The following is a 9,569-nucleotide window of genomic DNA, read 5'->3' on the forward strand; positions in this document are numbered from 1 at the left end:
GTGGCTGTTACAGCTCGGTGTGCGGGTGGATGTCACGGCCCAGTGTGTGGATGGCTGTCACAGAACAGCTGAAAGCCCCCAAGGTGGTTTTAGTGTGATACCTCGCCGAGTTCCCTGGCTCTCAGGTAATTGTTTTCATCACAGAGATCTGGCCTGGTGGTGAACGAATTGGGCTAGTTCCATGGAAGGGGCGGGGGGTGGCAGCTGATGGGGGGGGGTCATGGAGGGGAAGCGGCCATTAACTCCAACGCGCTGGAAAAGGAAATGTCACGGAAAAGGTGGCCCCCCTGCCCCCCCGCCCGCCGTCTGCCAGACGGAATCAGACGCGGAGCTGGTCCGGGCCGCTGACAGGTGCCGGCTGGCTTTTGCTGTCATGTCGTTCCTGACAAGGACGGCAAGGGGGGTGGGGTGTCGGGGGGGACATTAAGCCTGCCCCTTTGTCCGCCGCTTAGCTGACCTCGGGGACCGTCCCCCCCGCTGTAGGTGAAGATGCGCTGAAGACTGTAAGCGACACTCACGCATGAATACCTACGGAAGAGGCTAAAAGCACACGGATAAGGCAGGGAATACTCAGGTGGAGGTGCTGCTCTGAATCGCACACTGGGCCCGGACTCCAATGGCAAACACCACGGGAGGAGGAGAGGATAATGAGAGGAAAGGAGGAGAGGAGGAGGACAGGAACAGAGAAAGAAAGAGAGGAGAAAGAATGGAGAGGGAAAGGAGATGGAGAAAAACTGAAATCTCTGTCTGGCAACCTCTCTGCTTGCCGGTGGAGCAGGCAGGTCAAGTTCCCGGCAAAGAAACTGCTTCGTTGCCATAGCAACATGACTCTACCCCCCTGCCCTCCCCCCCACACAGACACACACCTCCTTCTGATTTTTTCACTTTCCCCCCACTGTCCAGGGTTCCTGTGCCATCAGTGCAAGCACCGGCCGAGCGTCAGTTCAGGTTGTTAATTCTCGAGGGGGGGGGGTGTACCCTCAGGCCTGACGGCAAGAGATCAGCAGGCCTGGCCTGCTGGGGGGGGGGGTGGGCACTTGCATATGCCTGGATGAATGAGTAACTGCGGCAGCTGTTTGGCGAATTGCGAGGTGGGGGGGGGGGGGGTGTGGCGGTTTCTGACGGGTAGGGTCTGGCTGGCCTGTGGGGGGCGTCACATGATCTCCCTCGGAATGTGTGCTTGCTCACGTGAAAGCGCATGCACACGTGTGTCTGAAAGGTATTCAGTTTTATCCCAGAACCGGCACCCAGTGTAGTGACTGTTTGTGGCCAACAGGGGGCACCAAACCTTGGGGGTCCCACACAAATACACTGCTGCTGTCTCTGACTCACCTCCTATCATTGGCGGCACAAAAGGACATGGTGGGGGGGGGGGAATTCACACATGGCTAAACATCTCATGATATTGCCTGTTTCCCCACAATGCAATGGGGGCTTTCCCTAATTCTTTTCTCACCTGTAAGAAACATCAGGCGAGGCTCTTCTCTCCAAGCAGGACATAAGCCTGAAGGATGGGCCCCTTAAACAGATCAGCGGACATTAAGTTTTTATTCAGCTCCATTTAAATTGGTCCGATGATATATCACTGGTCAGCAAAAGGCGATTGTTAATTATTCATTTAGTCTCTATGGCAATAGCACAGAAATGGCACAGGAGGGTACTTTTAATAACCGATGACCACTGGTGGGAGGTGGACGACCGGGGGCAGGTGTTAGGGGGGTGGGCCGGCTCCCTCCAGTGCTTCGAGATGCACCCAGTAGGTTTCGCGCTCTGTAAACACGTTGAGAATGAAGTAAACATTCGGAGGTTATTCCACCTTCTCTGACTGGGAGGAGAGCTGACCAAGCACCATACAGACCCACGAAATCAATGCAATTAACCAACTGCAGTATTTCACAATAAAAGCCAGGTCACTGGAATCCTCCCTGCAATCGGTCAGCTGGATTAAAGGTTTTTTTTTTTTAAGGATTCTGCATGTCTGTAAATAAAAGCAAAGACAAGAATTAAGCAGAAAACATTTACCTGTTAATTTCTGCATTTTTAATATATTGTGTATTGTGTAGGCTGAAATTACACACTAAAAAGTACTTGCTGCCCTACTTGTCTTCATGTTCCAAGGCTAGTTTGACTGTTTCATGACTGTCTTCCACCCCCGTTGTCACTGTTAGGAAGGCCTTTTCAGCACGTCCCCGGCGGCCTAGCCCTGTTTCACCCACCGACGGACACACCCCCTAGTGGTTGTTCGAAGGCGAGCGTCAGCATTTCATTGCCACATCATTCATTTGTTTTTTTGCCTTTTGCCCACGCCACCTGTCCAGCTTGTGCTGTTACCTTCGAGCTATTTAAATGTTGGAATATATGCCCATGGATGCCACATGCCCTCCCAGCACTGCATCGATAAGTCAGCGATCAAGACTTCCTCTGAAGGGACAGCTGTCCGTTGGCTTTGAACGTTCTTAAAGATATCTCACAGCCCTCCGCCATCTGCTCAGGTACAAATTAGGCGCTATCGTTAGCGTAATAACATGCATCATCTTTTCTGCAGAATATTATCCGCTTTTGAAACATGACCCAGCTCATCTCTTTGTCGTACGCACGAAGGTAGGGCTCACGACCATATAAGGTCGAAAGGCTCGTCCGTGGGTCCAGTGCGACGAGGATGATGTTCCTGGCTGGGTGTGGGTAGATGGTCTGCGGAGTCTCAAGGCAGGATGTGGGGTCTGGGATCCGTCACGGTGGACATGGGCCGCGAGCGCTATGGGGCTGGCGGCAGCGGCGCCGCCCTCATGGATAACAGCTGATAGCGGCACTAATTTGGTAGCGCGCGGCTCGGCCCAGGGGGGGTCGAGCTGATTAAACAAAAAAAGAAAGAAATATGAAAAGGCAGGCTGGCCCTTGGTTACTGTTGCCGGGGTCGGCTGTCATTCGGGTCGGCAGGTTGCCGCCTGTCCGCACATGGGCATGCTGCCCTCACACGCGACCCCGGAGGTGGCTCCACGGGGGGGGGGGGTCCGCCTCGTACTCCAGACAGCCGCTGTCTCGGCAGGGGGGGGTGAGGGAGGGTGAAGCTGACACACGCTGTCGTTGACCCTCCCAAGAGGATGGTGGGTTATGGGAAGACTGGGACTGTGACACATGGGGGGGGGGGCTTCAGTACGTGAACCTGGGTAACTCACCCCCCCCGGGACAGTTCCTACAGACCCGCTTCTGTACTGTACTCACTATGGGCAATATATTAATCTGTCATTACCTTCAGGGATATGAACCTGGGAGAGGGGTGCTACATTCGGACAGCGAATGGAGAGGAAGGAGTAACTCAGCTTCATGGGGGGTGGTGTGTGGCTCAGCAGTGTAAATGGAAGGTCGTTGGATCAAAACCCGGGGTTGTACAGCAGGAGGGAATCGCCGTCGGCCACTTGTGCTGAACCCTTTAGCCCCAGCTGCTCCATGGACTGACCAACCCTGCTTTCCTATAAACGTTATTATGTTTGGATAAAGTCGTCTGATAAATAAATAAAAGGCAAATCGCAGGATGGCTGGCTACTTGAAGCAGGCGAGTGTCTTTGCGTGCACAGCGGCCGTGTGGAACGGCTTCTCAAGCAGCTCCAGAGCTTTCAGTGTCAGTGGTGGCACCTCAGCAAACGTCACCCGGGACGCTTGTCTCCCCTGAAGGCCGATTTGGTGATGTCGCAGTTACCAGGCCGTGGGTGGGCACAGCCCCCCCCCGCTTCAGCCGGCCCACTTAGCGCCTAGCCCCTCTTTTCTCGCGACAGACGCGGTGTGAACTCGCGAGGCGCGGGGTCAGCCTGGGGCAGCTTCGCAGCTCGACGCGCACGACCACCGCAGCTCCCCGCCTCGCCATCCGGCTGCGACGGAAAACGCCGGAACCTATTCAGAAGATTTGGGAAAAAAAAAGCGTATAAACTCCTCGCTTAGGAAATTCACAGCCCTCGGAAGTCATACAAATCGCAGCAAAAACTGACGTTTGAAAGTCTCACCGCATGTTCCTGCCATGGAGAAACAGCCAGAAGACACAATTACCACTTTGTTTGTGTGTTTTTAAAAAGATTCTTGTTTTATTTTTAAGTAGCTAGCTGCCAGTCAACAACTTATGACAACTGGCAGAGAAAGAATGAAAATTTGAAAAAGTTAAATAATATAAAAAAATAAAACAGTCATATAACTGCTGATAATGCTGTAGGAAATAGGCACCCCCACCAAGACGAGGGACTGAAAATAAAAGAATAATAATCAGTTGTAGTTACGTAGAGAAATGTGTGACTATTAATGATGCAGTGCATGTACAATGGGGTCGCTGTTCCCTGGTTGCCGACAGTGTGTCACAGTGCGACTCGCAGTGCACGCTAACATAGTGAGCTCTCAGAAGCTAACTAGCACCCCCTTTTGAGTGATCAGCCTCCGATGCACTGGGAACGGGGGGGGGGGGGCTCTTTTAGCCAGACGCTGCTTCGCATTTGGGACGCCTATCGTAACCCTGCGCTACTAGGGAGCTCAACGACAGAAGGGGAGGGGATTCTGCAACTATTTGCAAAAAACACTAATATTAAAAACAGTGCTTTTTGTCACTAACTGCGCATGCAAATAAAATCCGTAAGATCAATCAACTTGATAAACTGGAAAATCTAACAATCACCAGATAAATTAATTTACTGAACAATCCTTTATAGAAGGATCATGACTGTATGGTTACACAGAATGTTTTTTTTTTTTTTTAACGCCATCTGCGTGACATTCTTTGTCCAAACGAATCTATTTGCGGCATGCCAGGACAGACCGTTGCCCGATTCAACAGCTCAGTGTTTACATGGTATAATTAGGATTGTAGAGCTTATAGCTGGTAATACAGACACAGGACAAAAGGATTTTTCCAGAAACCACGATACCCCTAATATGCGAAATGTGTTATATTATGTATTTGGCAGTAGCTGGTTCATAAAAAAATATTTTTTAAAAAAGCCACAATTCTAATACTAGCCATCCGGCCCGCTTAAGGTTCCGTTTGGGCCCAAACGCAAGCCAGTCGCCACTTGATCCGCAATTAATAAAACGTGCTAAACCTACTTATTTGGAAACCGTGGGGAAAACGGGCGCATGTTGACGGTTCGAATCCTCCGGTTTAGGATCGCAGTGGTGAGCCAGAGAACACAGGATTCCTCGCAGCTTTTTACGCAGGACTACTTTATAGGGATGGAAAAAAAAACAACAAACGTCCAAATGCCTAATTACCGGCCTTCCATATTTCCCGGATATTAATTCCTTTCAATATTTAAATAGGTGCATTCCAAATTTATCAATTAACCTTGCAGATGGCAGAAACGGGAATCACGCTGCGTTTGAAGTCTCCCAGCGACGCCGTGGTCGAGTCTCATGCCATGGGGATTTGGGGGCCCCCTCGGCTGCCGGGACGCTTGGGAACGGCACGGGATCAGGTCCGAGGAGAAGGGGGGGGCGGGACAGGAATTAAATGCAGCAATTATGTTTTGCCGTCATTGTGAAGCAGGCCGTTGCTACTTTGAACGGTGCTTAGTGTGTAGGTCAAAGAGGAGAACGGCCCCTCCTCGCCCCTCCTCGCCCCTCCTCGCCCCTCCTCGCCCCTCCTCGTCCCTCCCCACCTGCCGCCGGGCCTCACATGGACGGGACGGGCGGGGCGTTAGGGGGGGGGGGGGGGGGCACGGTCAGGTGCGGAGCCACCAGTGATCATTAGGGTTACAGATGCTCAGGCCAGATTGTGGGCTGCCGGCACGGCGTGGGATGTCTCACCCGGGGGTGGGGGGGGGGGGGGGAGCATCTGCCTACCCCTCCCAGTAGACAGCAACCTCCCACCAGCCTGTCCAGCTCAACCCGCCTGGTAACAAGGTCACCCAGCTCTCTCCACAGCCTCATTAACTGCTGCTGCTCCAGTCGGTGTAATCACAGGTCAAAAAAAAGAGAGAAAGGGGAGTGGGGAGAGGGAGGGGGGAGGATGCGGGGACGGGGGGGGCACGGCAGGGTTAGGGTGACACCTCGGTCTTCAGACAGACCACTCTTCTAGAGAGATCCGTGGAAAGAACAGACACACACGTATGTGTTATGACTGAGCACAGCACCTTGCCCCATCCGCACACCCCATGATCTCTGATTTGCTGAATCGAACTGCTGCGCCCCCCCACCCCAGAGACCTGCCAGCGTGCAGCTCCCTTTATCTGCTCTGTTTCAAACCCCCCCCACCCCATAATAACCATAACCACACCCACCAGCATATGCATAATTAATCCCATGAATTGCCTCCTTGTGGCTGAGGTTGAGGAACAATTATCCATTAAAAATGAATAAAAAAATCTGAAATACTGCATTCTCTGAATGGATCCCTGTACCATGCGTTGAGAAGTAGGTATTTTTACTGTGGTTCAGAAATGGACAGCGATGGTGTAAACGAGGGGTGTGCTCTTCCTTGCACGCCTCGCACACGCTCCTTTACACCCCCTGTATATGGTTAACGGCCGCCTCAGAAAAGGTCCATGCCAAGGTTCACAGTTTTAAAACTAGCAGATTCTGGAATTCTTTTGAAACCGTAGAGATTTTACTCTGAATAACATTAAGTGCCTCGCGGGCAGGCAGACATTCTGACTGACACTTTATACAGCTGGCTGTGTCCACCGAGGTCACTTCCTGTTTTGGTTAGAGTCCTGGCCTCCACTCCTGCTAGCTACCTGATGTTCGGGGGCCTGTCTTCTTAATGGTCACCCTACCTGCCACCTCACACATGGAGCAGGAAGCGTGTGAAAATGGAGAAGGCGCGAGCGGCACGAACGCTTCCGGTTCGGTTTGTGATCGCATGGGTGGTGATTCAAATGAACCGGCGTGGGCTTTTCACACAATGCACTGGGGTCACGTAGGAGTCGGCCATTTATTTGCGGAGTCTTTTGTTAAGTGGCGGATGTGATCATCTTTACTCTCCTTTCCCGACTTTCAGAAACGAAGAGCAGAACATGGATCTGTTCGCCCTTAGAGTTCAGATATTGGGGGGGGGGCATGCAAAGGACTGGGGCGTTATGAACAAAGAGAGAACAGTGTTGCTTTTTGATTGGCTAATCTTCTGGGTGTGGGGTGAGAGGGGAGGGGTTAGATCCATAAGGCATTTGGCAACATTCTGTCTTATACTAGGAACTGGCAGGTAAGCACACTGACTGGAGGAAAGAGTTAAAGTCAGGCCCAAAACCATCCAGATTCAACTGCTGAATTAATTCCGATGGCTGCGGCCCTGTGCTATGCTATGCTGTGCTATGCTATGCTATGCTATGCTATGCTGTGCTATGCTGTGCTATGCTATGCTGTGCTATGCTGTGCTATGCTGTGCTGTGCTATGCTGTGCTATGCTATGCTGTGCTATGCTGTGCTATGCTGTGCTATGCTATGCTGTGCTATGCTATGCTGTGCTATGCTGTGCTATGCTATGCTGTGCTATGCTGTGCTATGCTATGCTGTGCTATGCTATGCTGTGCTAGCGTAGCCGGAAGCTAACAGGTGCTGGTCTGACTTCCTGCCGCGCCGCCGGCTGCCGCACCTGGGCCATTGTTCCAAACAAATGGCTTTTAAGTGCAAATTTCTGTCGGCTGTAAACAAGCTTCCACCGTCCGGAGCATATTTAACCATCCGCTACCCCGGCACCCCCCTCTGCCACCCCCCCCGTGTGCCTCTGAGAAAGGACTGGGCGCAAACCGGGGTGAACCCACAGCCTGATTTCAAAGGCGCGGGTCAGAGTATGGTACGTCCACCCATCTGGACACCCCCGCCCCACCTCGCCCCGGCCAGCAAAACTGTTTCGCGGCTTTAACAGTGAGTCACTGCCACTGGAGAGTCTGGGCCTCAGTGAGCCAGTGCCGCACGGCAGCGTGCTGGTGAAAATCACAAAGCGCGTCGCGTTCACTGGCCATTTTAAAAGGTGCTGAAGTGTCAAGCTGGGAAAGCAGAACGAGGGAATGATACTACTGCAGAGAATTGATCTGGTTTTATTCTAAAATGTGCTTTTAGATGATAAACAATGATACAGTACAGCTGCTTTCTGATTGGCCGATCTGGGAGATGGGGGTGGGCCTTCCTTCTCACGGCACCCAGCCATATCTTCAGGTGATGAAAGCGACTCCGTCTCACAAGGCAGCCTCGTCGCTTCTTAGCTCCCCTTGCCTCCGTGTTGCATCATGTTCCATCTCCAGGTTGCCGCTTACGACAGGCTCCCCCCCCCCCCCCCCCCCTCCCTCCATATATATTTTTTATATGTCTCCCATCATTCCGATGGTGTCGGTTTCTCGGGCCCCGTTTGGGACTTGGCTCCACTCTTTTTCTTTTTGATTCCGGTCACATGCCGCTTCCTGGTTGTACCTTCACGGGGGGGGGGGGAGTTCAGACATTTGGGGGGGCCATGCAAAGGACTGGGGCATTATGAACAAAGAGAGAACAGTTTTGCTTTTTGATTGGCTAAACTTCTGGGTGTGGGGTGAGAGGGGAGGGGTTAGATCCATAAGGCATCTGGCAACATTCTGTCTTATACTAGGAACTGGCAGGTAAGCACACTGACTGGAGGAAAGAGTCCAGGCCCAAAACCATCCAGATTCAACTGATCATTTCTCTGTCCACAAATGTCACATTTAAATATATTTTTTTCACAAAAAACAAAAGACGTTTCTTACCGTTTTTGCCAAGCTATGCTTTGTCAGTATTTCTTTCAAAAACAATTATCCATTGAAATGCAATGATTTTTCAACGATTCGATCAAAACTTTTTGGTCAGTACCAAGCTCCGTTTTCTCCTACAAAAAACCTGCAGAAAGCGAGGCCCCCACTCACGAGGTCGGGGGGCAGCCCAATAGCTATTATCAAAAACAGTTCAAGACAATGACTTGAAAATTTCTGTCTCTATTTGGTATAACAAAACGTGCTACGTAATTAAATCGGTCCTGGGCCTAGTACCGGTCCTTACCGATGTGGCGCCCCCTGTCTGAGGTAAAGTGAAATTACCTGGCTAGTTTGCGCCCCCTTAGAAGCTGGTGCCCTAGGCAGCTGCCTTGCTTGGGCCAATTTTCAATTCCTACCTGCTCGCCCCTTCTTCTGCACATCGGTCATACTGGAGAGTGAATCACGGAGATCGGTACAAGCTGGGGGGGGCGGTGGTACCGACCGATGCGTAGCACTGGGAGGGGCAGAGAGGTTAATGAACTGTGTAACGCCTCCGAGGGCTTTGTTTCTCTTCCTGTCGGCATAAACCAAACCAGCTGAATAACTGACGCTGCCTAATTGATGCGGAAAGCTCTCCGCCGCAGTCCCGCAGGTTCTGCAGGTCCCGCCGGTCCCGCAGTGGGTTCCGCTTCCGGAACCGGGGCGGAATCAACCAGTTCAGTGAAGCGCTTGCTTTCTCCGTGTATCATCATTATTTTTAATAAACAAACAGACAGACAGTGGCCGTTGAGCTGCGTCACAAACATACAGGCCACTGGAAACCATTTGTAATGCTGATTTCTCATCATTATGACTTTATTATTCGGGGTTATTTATGATTTGCGTTACATTTATTAA

Source organism: Brienomyrus brachyistius, unplaced genomic scaffold, assembly GCF_023856365.1.
Source record: "Brienomyrus brachyistius isolate T26 unplaced genomic scaffold, BBRACH_0.4 scaffold382, whole genome shotgun sequence".
In the NCBI taxonomy this organism is placed as follows: Eukaryota; Metazoa; Chordata; class Actinopteri; order Osteoglossiformes; family Mormyridae; genus Brienomyrus; species Brienomyrus brachyistius.